Source organism: Eretmochelys imbricata, chromosome 5, assembly GCF_965152235.1.
Source record: "Eretmochelys imbricata isolate rEreImb1 chromosome 5, rEreImb1.hap1, whole genome shotgun sequence".
Taxonomy (NCBI): Eukaryota; Metazoa; Chordata; order Testudines; family Cheloniidae; genus Eretmochelys; species Eretmochelys imbricata.
Window position 1 is genome coordinate 5,871,214 of NC_135576.1, and position 13,927 is coordinate 5,885,140.

Sequence of the window (13,927 nt, forward strand, 5' to 3'; positions counted from 1 at the left end):
AACCTTGTGCTGGGAAAGTGTTGCACCAGAAGCTCAGGAACAGCCATCTCTTGTTTAAATTACACCAAGAGGTGGATTTTCCTGGACAAACGGCCAAATGCATGTGGCAGCAAGTTTTTCACTTGAGGACTTGCAAGACTGGCATTTAGATTGGAATGCTCCATGTTTGCATGTGAATTTGGCATTCATATATCCATGTAAATACACCCAACTGGCTGCCCAGTAAATGGAGCCTGAATTCATGCAAACGCATTATATTAGTCTCTGGATCTATATGGGCAAAGTGTCACAATGCTGGGAAGCTTGTCTTGGGATGGCTTTTGGGATCTGCCATCATGCAGATCCTACTGTTAATAGAAGGGCATGTTTTCAGTTTTGCTGTGCAGCTGTATGGAGCCCAAATAGCTGATTAGACATGCACAATCAGTAGTTCCCAGAACGGCTGGGATATTTGCTAAATTCATAGAGTAGCAGTGCAGCCGCATATATCTATGAAAACTAATAGAACTTTGGGAGAGGGTGCAGATTCTGACTTCAGTTATGCCAGAATCATACTCAGATCTCCGGTGCCTTAACCATGAGACCCATCCAGTAAATTTCCCACTGTTCTTTTTAAAAAAAAAAAAAAAAAAAAAAAAAATTACTGGTGGAGGGACGGCTTTTGCATAACAAAATATTAACCTGGCCTTGGAAACACCCTACCTTTAGTGATACTCTGAGAATCGACGCATCCCTAATATATAGGGTAAGAACAAGAGAAGTGAAATCTGTTTCAAATTTACAGCTCTCCAGAGCAGAGGATCTGGGGTCATGGAACATGTTGTCTCTTGTCAGTTGCCATATACTTGTAATAAAACTTCACAAGATTAGATACAGCAAAGAAGGTTTGAAAACATAACTGATTCTTCAATAACAGGAATTAATGATGACAGGACAACTCATGTTTGACTGATGCTGTTCAATCAGTTAGGAAAGGTGACTGACAGTCGGCTGGCTAATGAGTGGCTGGCGGGGTGGCCAGCGGAGAGGGACGAGTGGCTGGTGGGGCGGTCAGCCAGCACAAGTGCTCAGATTGAGGAGCAAGCAAGATGCCTTCTTCCCCAGGTGGGAGGTGAACTCATACAGATGCACCTCTGAACCCTGACTAAGGACAACCACTGTGAGTGGGGTGTGGTGAGGGAGCAGAGGAGGGCACAGAAAAGGAACTTTTGGTTGTAGAACTCAAGAACACGAGGCAGAAGACTCTGCTCCACGCACTCGGGGGTGGGTGTCCTGCTCACAGTTTTATTATTATGAATCCTGCTTGCGGCATTTTCCCTAATTAATGTCAGGTGACTTCTCTCCTTTCATTAAACATTTCTTTTGTACACTCAGACTCAGGGCTTTGATTAGGATGATTAAGAGTAACATGAGCTCTTGTTTGCAGAAGAGACACCTCTGTCATTAAATCAGCTAGGAGAGTGGCGTTCAGGGCCCAGTCCTGTGAGCCCTCTGTGTACAGGACTCCCATCTATTTCAGTGGGAGCTCTGCATTCAGAGGACTGGTTTTGTAGGACCTAGAACAGTTGCTTCCCATAGTTCCCCATCACACCACACATACAGGCACTAAAGTTATCAGTAGCACTTGACTCAAAACCTTCAACCCCCAAAACAAAGGCCTCTCTTACTTGAGCTAAGGGAGCATCCACGCTAGAAAAGGTGAGGTTTTTTTGTTTTGTTTTACCGTGTTAGCACAGTACATCTGCTGCAAGTCAAAGCCAGAGAGCAAAATGCAGAAGAAAATTAAGAAAGCGCTCACGATCAAAAACAGAACCGTCAGGGAGGCACTGGCTGAGTTATTGGGGACATTCCTCCTGATGGTAAGGAAGAGAGACCCTTAGTGAAAGTGTGTGTGTGCGCACATGGCTGATGTGTACATTTCTCTAGTGAGCTGCAGGTTCAGCAATGTGCTGTTCTCATTCTGTATCCCCTTCAGAGCCTGTAGCGCTGGCAGGTTATTAATGGTTAACTTTAAGCTGTGGTTATCATGTCAGGCAGTTTTGTATGAGCCTTGAGAGTCTATCAAAATGCTCCAAGGGGAAAGAGACAAGACAGAAGGTAGCAGAGGCAGAGATCAGGAGAATGAGGAATGGAGCAGCCTGGGAATGAAATGACCGTTCTAATTCTCTTCTGTGAAAGAACAAACAACATATTGTAAATGACAGCAAACAGCAGCTAATCATTAGCAAAAAGCTGGGTATGTCAAGGTGGCACCTGTGCTGATTCTCTCTCTGCACACATAATGGAGGTCAGTATTATTATCCCCACTAGACAGATGGAGAAACTGGCAGAGCAGTGAAGTGTCTTGTCCAAGAGGACAGTGAGCCAATGGCAGGATCTGACCACTGGATTGGGGAGCAGACCTCTTGCCTTCTAATCCCAACTCTGATTATTACTGCTTCTTAAAATCTTCTCTGTAAAATGGGAACAGGCATGTTGAGGGTTAGTTAATATTTGTAAAAACCCACTGAAGATAGAACACATTATCCGTTGATTGTAATTAAAGCAAACTGGGAATTAGCCTCTGATTGCATCATCCTAGCAAATGTTGATGTCCAGATCTCGCAAAATCTCCACCCTTGTTGTTGATCATACCTGGTTTTGGTGTTACTTCACACACACACAGTGACTGACAGTAGAAGCAGGTACAGGCCTTTAGTGTTTTTCAGATAGATTTCTTCCTCTATAATGCTGCAAATTATACCTGGTAGGACACGCACACCAGTGTTGCGAATTATACCTGGTAGGACACGCACAGTTCGAATCTAGGCTGAGGCACAGAAACAAAGTCCAGAACTGCAGAGTTCCCAAAAGACACTAAGTTTATTACGCTCGAGCGTGGTGCCTCCCTGCTAGCCAGGAGGGGACCCTGAATGCAGATTATACAAAGGTTATATACCTTTTAGCAAAGCATGTTGCCCTCGTGCATCAGAAACCTTAGCCAATAAACAAACCCTTGTCTTATCTACCACCTATCCCTGCTTGGTGCATTCCTCGTGCTATACCAGTATGTTAATTACACAGCATGGTCCTAAAGTCATGCATCAGTAACTTTTATTATTAGGATGGGAGGCCTCACATCAAGGCCAAGAGACAGGGAGTTAGAGACTGACAAAAACCAGATACTGGGAGTCAAGGCAGGTTGGAGACAAGGAGGAGGATTTTCACAGGAATTCAATATCTAAGGATTACTCCTCCTGGTGTATGATGTGCTGGCATTTAAACAATGGTGGGCCCCAAACCAAAATGGAGTCACGTGCTAACTTTTCCTTAACAATAATGACAAAATGTCTTTCAATGTGTGTATTTAATGGTATCCTACCATGAGATGGCCTGAGTTTCTCAGGCATGCAATTGCTAATATATGGAAAAATACTGCTGTTATTCTTATCATGCTGGGATAAACTTGAAATTACACAGCCCTCCTCCTTATGGCCCGTGTTTCTCCAGGTTCTTCTATCCCTTCTTTCTCTGGGAGCACTTCCCTGCAGCTCAGGCCTCTTTTCAGGCTTAGGTTTCAGAGTGGTAGCCGTGTTAGTCTGTATCAGCAGAAAGAATGAGGAGTACTTGTGGCACCTTAGAGACTAACAAATTTATTTGAGCATAAGCTTTCGTGGGCTAAAGCCCACTTCATCAGATGCATGTCGTGGAAAATACAGTAGGAAGATATATCTATGTACAGAGAACATGAAAAAATGGGGCTTGCCACAACAGCTCTAACGAGACCAATTGATTAAGGTGGGCTATTATCAGCAGGAGAAAAAAAAACTTTTGTACTGATAATTAGGATGGCCCATTTCAAGGGACACCATCATAGGACCTAATCACATCAGCCACACTATCAGAGGTTCATTCACCTGCACATCTACCAATGTGATATATGCCATCATGTGCCAACAATGCCCCTCTGCCATGTACACTGGCCAAACTGGACAATCTCTACGCAAAAGAATAAATGGACACAAAGCAGACGTCAAGAATTATAACATTCAAAAACCAGTTGGAGAACACTTCAGCCTCCCTGGATACTCAATTACAGACCTGAAAGTCGCAATAATTCAACAAAAAAACTTCAAAAACAGATTCTAACAAGAAACAGAAGCACTGGAATTAATCTGCAAACTGGACACCATTAAATTAGGCTTGAATAAAGACTGGGAGTGGATGAGTCATTACGCTAACTAAAAACTATTTCCCTGTGCTAATTTCCCCCTACTGTTACTCACACCTTCTTGTCAAATGTTTGAAATGGGCCATTGTAATTATCACTACAAGTTTTTTTTTTTTTTTCTCCTGCTAATAATAGCCCACCTTAATCAATTTGGTCTCATTAGAGCTGGTATGGCAACCCCTATTTTTTCATTTTCTCTGTGTGTGTGTCTTCCGACTGTATTTTCCACTACATGCATCTGATGAAGTGGCCTTTTGCCCACCAAAGCTTATGCTCAAATAAATTTGTTAGTCTCCAAGGTGCCACAAGTACTCATTTTTTCAGGCTCAGATGCTCATTATGCAATTAACTGTCTATCAAGGCAAGTTCCCCTTAAATTAGCTTGTCACTGGTAGCCGGAGCCTGGACTCCCCTTAAAGGGGCTAGCACTCAGGCGGCAGTGTCCTTGCAATGTGCTCTCCTTACTCAGTGTATTGTGTAAAGGGATTCACCAGCTGAATCAGGCTAGAGGAGCAGGCTCATTAGGAAGGAGAAAGCTTCTGCTTGCATGCAAATAGCTGGGTAATAATCAGGTGTGACTGGAAGGGAAACAACCCATGAAGAAATGGGATGATCTAAGAGAACTTCGGGAAGTGCTTTACTGTTTGCTGTAGTGTGGCAGTGATTCTTTTACCAGGTGCTCTGAGAACAATAGAGCCACTGAGGACCTTGATGTGATTCACTGTATGATGGCACTAACCACTCCAGTGAAGGCAAGGAAATTCATGGAGATAACTCCTAATAAGTCAAGAATAAAGAAAAATCAAATTTCTTTGGTAGCTCACTCTGCTGACTAACAGAAATATAATTGCGTTGCCAACTGACTCTGGAGGATGTGTGTCCTGGTCACTTCTGTTGACTGCAGGCCTAATAAAATCTCACTAAGTTGATGGAAAGAGTCATTGATCCTGCAAAGCACTGAGCACCCTTAGCTCTGGGGGACTCGATGGGAGATGCTCAGTACCTCCTGGGAAAAGGAACTGGTGCTTTGCTATCCAAGCAGTGCAGGCCAAAGCACAGTGAGTGAATGGCTGAGGGGAGAGCGTTGTAACACACCTGGGTGCTGAGAGCCTGGAAAGTGGAAATGCTAAGTGAAGGAGGTGGGCAGGTGAGGAGAGGGGAAGAGGCACGAGTAGCAGTGGGGGCCTCAGGAAGGGGTGGGCTCAGGGGAGGAGGCTAAGTGGGGTTGGAGCATGGGTGGGGATTTAGGGGGAGGAGTTAGAGTGGGGGCGGCCTTGGGGTGGGCCACAATCCGGGCGTGCCCAGCCTTCCCAACTGGAAGAGTCACGCACCGCCCATGTGCAATCCTCACTCTCAACAGGAGCATTTGGGAAGAACACAGAGAGGCTATCTTTGGAGGACAGAGCTAAAATTCAAAGGGAACTTGATAAGTTTGAGAACTGGGCTGTACAGAACAATATGAAATTTAACAAAGACAAATGTAAGGTGAAGGGAAGAAAAACCAAATGCACAAATATAGAATGAGGATAACTGGCTTGGCAGAAGCACTGCTGAGAATGATCTGGGAGTTGTGGTGGATCACAACTTAAACATGAGTCAGCAATGCAATGCTGTTGCGAAAAAAGCAAATATACTTGTAGGTTGCATTAAGAGATGCATACCATGCTAGTGAATTACGAGAAGTAATTCTTCTGCTCTACTCCATGCTGATTAGGCCTCAACTGGAGTATTGTGTCCAGTTCTGGGAGCCACAGCTCAGGAGAGATGAGGACACATTGGTGAAAGTCCAGAGAAGAGGAACAAAAATGATTAAAACATGACCTGTGAAGGAAGATTGAAAAAAATTGGTTTGTTTAGTCTGGAAAAGAGAAGCCTGAGAGGGATATGAAAACTGTTTTCAAGTTCATAAAAGGTTGTTACAAGGAGGAGGGAGAAAATGTGTTCTTCTTAACCTCATGGGATAGGACAAGAAGCAATGGACTTAAATTGCAGCAAGAGAGGTTTAGGTTGGAAATTAGGAAAAATTTCCTAACTGTCAGGGTGGTTAAGCATTGGAATAAATTGCCTAAGAAGGTTGTGGAATCTCCATCACTGGAGATTTTTAAGAGCAGATTAGACAAACATCTGTCAGGAATGGTCTAGGTAATACTTAGTCCTGCCATGAGTGCAGGGGACTGGACTAGATGACCTCTTGAGGTCCCTTCCAATCCTATGATTCTATGGGAGGTGATAATACCACTCTATATGGTGCTAGTTAGACCTCAGCTGGAGTACTGTGTCCAATTTTGTTCACCAATGCGTAGAAAGGATGTAGAGAAACTGGAAGGGAACTAGAGGTGAGTAACAAAGATGATCAAAGGGATGGAATGCAAGCCATACAAGCAAAGGCTGAAGGAACTGGGTATGTTTAGTTTGGAAAAGAGGAGGTTAAGGGGGGACATAATAGCAGTCTTCAAATGCTTGAAAGGCTGCCATAAAAAGATGGAGAAAAGTTCTCTCTTGTCACAGAGAGCCGGACAAGAGGCAATGGGTTCAAACTACAGCATAACTGATTTAGATTAATTCTCAGAAAAACTTCCTAACAGTAGGACTATGGAACAGACTGCCTAGGGAGATTGTGGAAGCTCCTTCACTGGAGGTATTCGAAAGGAGGCTGGATAGCCATCTGTCTTGGATGATTTAGACACATCAAATCCTGGATCTTGGCAGGGGATTAGACTAGATGACCCTTGGGGTCCTGTCTAACCCTATAGGTCTATGATTCTCTGATCTCACCCCACAGTGATTGGAAACCACAGAATAATCCCATGTTGCCCAGTTTAAAATGCTTCCTCATGTTTAAAGTGACACCATCCCTGGCAGACAGTCCCTGGAGAAACAAAGGGATGACAACAAGGAGACAAACAGATTAAGGAACAGCTCAGATGCAGATTCTTCATATAGTATCCAGTGAGCCTTATGTGGCACTGATGTTACCCACTGCAAAAATCAGTGCTCTTCTTCTCTTGTCACGTATTACGTACAAAGTGTTGCCAGTTAAGATAAAACTGCTAATGGCTTATGACACACACACACACACACACACACACACACACACACAAAATATTGGGGATGGTGGTTCAGGGAAATAATATCACATCTCTCCTATGGTCGGTCAGTCCCTCCTTTCCTCTCTAATTTCTGCATTCATCTGTCCTGACGAAAGAGGCTAGGATGCACACTGGCAGGAAATTAAAGCAAATCCTTGGTCTTAATATTACCAAATGCAGGGTGGGATTGTTTGGGTTTTTTTTTTTTTAAGATTTGAGGGAAAAGAGAGATTTCCAGGGCTGGGGGTTGGGAGGGTGTGCTGGAAATGAAAGGAAAACCTCTCCTGTATCGAAGTAATGATTAATAACAGTGAGAACATGCTAGATTACTTACTAAGTTTACAGGAGTTGGAGGGGTTGCATCCTTGATCTGTTCCCGGCAAAGGTATCACACAGACAGACAGCCTTTTCCCCCCATTTCAGATTTGAAAGTATCTAGTCCCCTCATTGGTCATTTTGAGTCAGGTGCCAGCCAGGTTACCTGAGCTTCTTAACCCTTTACAGGTAAAAGAACTTTGCCTCCGGTCAGGAGGGATTTTATAGCACTGGGTACAGAAAGGTGGTTACCCTTCCCTTTATATTTATGACAAGGACCATGGAAGGTTTTCCACCAGATGGTGCTGTGATGATCGGTGCCGTGATGGATCTCACCATCCCTTGATCCCATCTATCCCGTGTCACCTTGGCTGGAACAGGGTCTTGGGGGGGTTGATGGAATTGGGAGGGACATCAGGTCCTTTACTGCCGGCAAAGCCTCCAAAGTCAAAGGGGTCCATAGGCATGAGATTCCACAACCACTTCTGGGAGTCAGAGACAAATCCCAGACCAGACTTGGTGCTCTAGGCAGAGTCACCAGAGCCAACAGCAGCTCTTGGGAGGACGAGTGGCCCGGCGTGGGTCTCACTACACTCAGCCACTCCCTGCTTGTCCCTCTTTGGCACCGGAAAGCGCCCTCTCTAGGTGCACTATTTCTTATGCTTTTTCCTTGGCACTGGGAAGAGCATGGTGCTGGTGGAGAACTTCACGTGGAAGCTAAAGTACTCGGTGCTGATTCAGCCGGTCTGAGGGCTGCCTCCATGAGTAAGGCCTTCAGACAAATGTCTCTATCTTTTTGAGTTTGTGGTCTGAAGCCCCTGCAGATCTGGCACTTCTCTTTACCCCTCCCTTTACATTCATGACACTCTCGTTAAACACCTTTAAATCCCTCCTGGCCAGAGGAAAAACCTTTTCACCTGTAAAGGGTTAAGAAGCTGGGATGACCTCGCTGGCACCTGACCAAGATGACCAATGAGGAGACAAGATACTTTCAAAACTGGAGGGGGGGGGGAACAAAGGGTTCTCTCTGTCTGTATGATGCTTTTGCCAGGACCAGAGCAGGAATGCAGGTCAAAACTCCTGTAAAGAGTTAGTAAGCAATCTAGTTAGATATGCGTTAGGTTCTGTTTTGTTTAAATGGCTGATAAAATAAGTTTTTTTTGTAACTTAAGGTTTTGCCTAGAGGGATTCTCTATGTTTTGATTCTGATTACCCTGTAAGTTATTTAATCCATCCTGATTTTACAGAGGTGATTCTTTTACTTTTTCTTTAATTAAATTCTTCTTTCAAGAACCTGATTACTTTTTCATTGTTCTTAAGATCCAAGGGTTTGGGTCTGTGTTCACCTATGCAAATTGGTGAAGATTTTTTTATCAAGCCTTCCCCAAGAAAGGGGGTGTAGTGCTTGAGGGGATATTTTGGGGGGGGAGACATTTCCAAGTGGGCACTTCCCCTGTTATTTTTGTTAGACACTTTGGTGGTGGCAGCATAAGGTCCAAGGACAAAAGGTAAAACAGTTTTTACCTTGGGGAAGTTTTAACCTAAGCTGGTAAAAATAAGCTTAGGGGGTCTTTCATGGAGGTCCCCACATCTGTACCCTAGAGTTCAGAGTGGGGAAGGAACCTTGACAGTGAGTTTCCCCGAGGCACTTTAGACAGCTAGAATGTGGGTCACCAACTGGCATAGGCTTGCTGCAGGAGGTACAAGGCTGGAAGCCTGGGAACCGGGGCATGCTCAGCCCCTGAGGCGAAAATCCCTCAACGACAGGGACAACTCTTCACCCTGCTATTTACACTAACTAGGAACTATGTACTCTGACTGCAGTAACTATACAATATACTACAGTACAAAACACTGGGAATGGAGCTTTGCAAGAGCGAGAAGGATCGTTCCAGGAAACCCTCATGGTCGGTAAGAAGGAACTGAGGGTGTGTGGAGCTAGCGGCACCCCTTATACTGGTGCATATACCGGTGGCTCCAGGGGATGCTAGAGCCGGTCCTACCGGATACCACTGAGGGAAAAATCTCCAGCCAACGGTGCACATGCACCTAACATGGAATGGACATGAGCAAGCACTCAGAGAAGAGCGCAGGATGTTTTTATTAGGAACAGGTATATTAATAGAGGGGTGTATGTTCTAGTCATACATAAACACACTCCTCCACCTCCCTTCCCCGGATACTCCTTGAAGAAGTAATTTTATGCTTGAACATAAATGCACCTGCCGTTCACAGAACTCAGATGTCCATCAATCTTATTGCGGATCCAGATACCCGTTCTTAGAAGCTGCGGCTTAAGGTTGTTTAGATTAAATAGTAGGTAGATTAAATAGTAATGTACATGTCTTTAAATAAACCTTAGAAAACCATCTTACAGGGAGATAATAGCTCAGCTGGATCATTGTGGAATAGCTGTTTTAAAATCCTTGCTAGAATTATTCATCCCCATTTGGAAGTAAGGAACTAATGTTGTGAACACCACTTATTTTAGTAAAATGTTAAAAAAGCAACAACAGCCAAAACCCCACAAAAAGCAATTAACCATTATGGTTTTTATGACTCAGTCTCATAAGTAAGTTGGGATCAGTCAGCACAAATACACTGTTGACAAAGGACAATGGAATTTTTCCTGCAATAAAAGAAAATAGATACAAATTGATAGAATCTGCCCTTGGAAAGCAAATGTTTTTTGGAATCCAACTGCAAACATTCCAGCATCATGAGTAAGTCCCTCAAATCATGAGATTTTTAAAGATAATACGTTTGAGGTTCTTTTTATGTGTCTTCTGGTTTATGAACCATTCAGGGCACATTTTCAAGGTTTTCTCTACACGGTGAGGTGATCCCTTCAGAGCAGGATGCTCATGGATGATGCAGTATGGGGAAGCATTACGTAGCAGAGTACAGGAAGCTGCAGGACTGTCAATCTGGTACGTTTGCTGCACACCAAATGCTTTTTAGAGACAAAAAAAAATTGGATTTATGTGAAAGGAAATTAAAAACCACAATCAAATATTTAGGACCCACAGCCCCATAAAACAGGGACAAGTATTCCCATATCTTGTATTTATCTAACCTAAAGCAAATGCAGCCACTCCTTGGCTACTGTCATAAATATAAAGGGAAGGGTAAACCCCTTTAAAATCCCTCCTGGCCAGAGGAAAAATCCTCTTACCTGTAAAGGGTTAAGAAGCTAAAGGTAACCTCGCTGACACCTGACCAAAATGACCAATGAGGAGACAAGATACTTTCAAAAGCTGGGAGGAGGGAGAAAAACAAAGGGTCTGTGTCTGTCTATGTGATGCTTTTGCCGGGGACAGAACAGGAATGGAGTCTTAGAACTTTTAGTAAGTAATCTAGCTAGGTAGGTGTTAGATTATGATTTCTTTAAATGGCTGAGAAAAGAGCTGTGGTGAATAGAATGACTATTCCTGTCTGTGTGTCTTTTTTGTAACTTAAAGTTTTGCCTAGAGGGATTCTCTATGTTTTGAATCTAATTACCCTGTAAGGTATTCACCATCCTGATTTTACAGAGGTAATTCTTTTTTTACTTCTATTAAAAGTCTTCTTGTAAGAAAACTGAATGCTTTTTCATTGTTCTCAGATCCAAGGGTTTGGGTCTGTGGTCACCTATGCAAATTGGTGAGGATTTTTACCAAACCTTCCCCAGGAAGTGGGGTCCAAGGGTTGGGAGGATTTTGGGGGGGAAAGATGTGTCCAAACTACATTTTCTCAGGAACCCAGATAAAGTTTGGTGGTGGCAGTGGAAGTCCAAGGGTAAAATAGTTTGTACCTTGTGGAAGTTTTAACCTAAGCTGGTAAAAGTAAGCTTAGGAGGTTTTCATGCAGGTCCCCACATCTGTACCCTAGAGTTCAGTGTGGGGAAGGAACCTTGACAGCTACACTCATTTTGTGCAGTCTCCCCATTTCCACACTGGTCCATCACTGGGGATGGTGTAACGTCACTGGGGATGGTGATCACATTCTCTGCCAGGCCTGTGGGCTTGTGCTCAGCCCATTACCTATCTCTGGTTTTGCCTCCCAAGTTCAGAACGTCTTCTCTCAGAGGAACCCAGGCCATGGCTGTCTCACTAACAGGTTCCCAGATTCCAGTATTGCCGATGGTCAGCACCAGTGTTGGCTCTGGGCACCAGTGAGAGAGGCAGAGCGTATTGTTCCCTGCCTCCCGTCTGGACTAACGCCACCATTCCACACAGCCGTGCCGGTTTCACAGGGTATGCTGTAAAAGCCCTGTGCTCACACTGCACCTCCCCAGAAGGAGTACTTGTATAACCCCTCTCCATCAGTCCATAGCCATGCCACCAATGATGCACTTTCTCCAACCTGCATGTGGCCTGCATCCATTGCTGCACATTGCCCGCTGTTGCTGTGGCCCATATATGCTGTATTAATCATCCAAACGCACGACCACATAACCAGAAACCAAAGTCCAGCCTCATTTCCGACTGTGGTTAGTTGTTATATGGTCATGTGTTTGGATGATTAATTTAGGGTTGTAGTGTGTATGTGGCTTTTGTAAGTTACATCATATGTAGCTCTGTCCTAGCTTAGTTGGGGGCACATCCCCGTGCCGAGACTGGCCCCTTGCCTGACGTCTCTCTGCGCTGGGTCCTCTGGCCGTGGTCCCCCCTCGCACTCGCCGGGCTCAGCTCTGGGGTCACTTGTGGCACGGCCAGCGTCTGCAAGCCCGGCTCTGGGCCCAGGGCTCCCCCTGCAACTCAGCCCGGGCTCGCCGTCGCACGGCTCCCGCTGTCCCACTCTGGCCTGCCAAGCTCAGGGCGGCTGCTCTGCCTCCAGCCCACGGCCCAGCTCAGGCTGCGGCGCTCTCCTTAGCCGGGCCCACTCTGGCTCAGGCAGCTCCAGCTCACACGGAGGACAGGACCCCAGGCTCCTGACTAACTTCATTAGCCTGCCTGCCCGGTCAATCAGGCTGACTTGGAACACTGGCCTTTCCGCATTGGTCCTGGGGACTGTCACTCTCAGAATCTTGATTTCTCATTGGCCTTTCCCCTTTCTCTATAGGGAGAGGGCCAACCAAAAAAAACCAAAAACCATTACGTTTCAGGAAGGGGCCAACAGCCCCCTTATACTAGTCTGCAATAGCTGTTCCAGGCTATTTCCATGTGTAGACAAGCTGTAAGGCATAGAGAGATTGAATGACTTGCCTGGAGTCAGTCAGTGGCAGAGTTGAGAACAGACCCCAGGGGTGAAATTCTGGCCGTACTGAAGTAGATGCGAGTTTTGCCGTTGACATCAATGAGGGCAGTGTGTCACCCTAGAAATTTAGCGCTCATGATTAGACATGTTGGCTGCTGAGAACCCATCATGTGAAATCCTACATACAGGGGTAACTGGGTGAAATTCTCTAGCCTATGTTGTACAGGAGGTCAGACTCGATGATTATAATGGCCTTTTCTGGCCTTAAAATCTATATCATTCCTGTGAACCAAGCTTTATGGGATGCTTGAAATAACTTATTTGTATGCAAAATGCTACAGGGTAAGACAGAGGTGATGCTGGTGGGCAGAGGAAAGCATTTTGAGGAGTTTGCAGTCATGGTGCAGTCTCCTTTGGCTGAGGGTAAATGGCTTCAGTTGATCAATGCAGACCATAGTTTAGGAGTTTAGTACTCTTGGATTTCTCGCTGATGCTAAACTCTCCAGATAGTTTCTACAAGTAAAGCCTTCTATCATCCCCAGTTGGGTAGCACACTCCATCCCATCCTGATGGGATGAACTGGCCTCAATTATTCAGACTTTTGTCACTTCTCAGCTGGGCTACAGCAATGTAGTACACCTGGGCACAGAGCTGTTGTTTAGGAAACTCCAACTAGAACAGAGAATGCTGCAGCACATCTCCTCAGCAACTGTGCCTACTGGGAGCACATCACACCTGTTCTCCGCTATCTAACCTGCCTACTATTAGGGTCCCTGGGCTGGAGCCTGGAATAGAGGGTGGGCCCGGGCTCCTCCCCCACCTTTGCCCCCTGATTAATCACTGAGACTGGGAGACAACAGAGACTGTGCAAGGAAGGATAACGTCTCCTCACCTCCCTCACTGGCTTATGATGAAAATGGCTCAGTAGACTGTGACCCTTGTCTCTAGAGAGAGAAGGGTTACGTGGAGGGTCACAGTGAGCCTCTCAGGCTAGCGAAATCCGCCAGGAAACGCAGGACGCACAGACGCAAGGACAGAGCTTTGTCACAATATACATCAGAGAAGTTGAAAGTTTCCATACAAACTGTAAGAGGCTAATGAGTTAAGATGAGCTATTATCAGCAGGAGAAAAAAA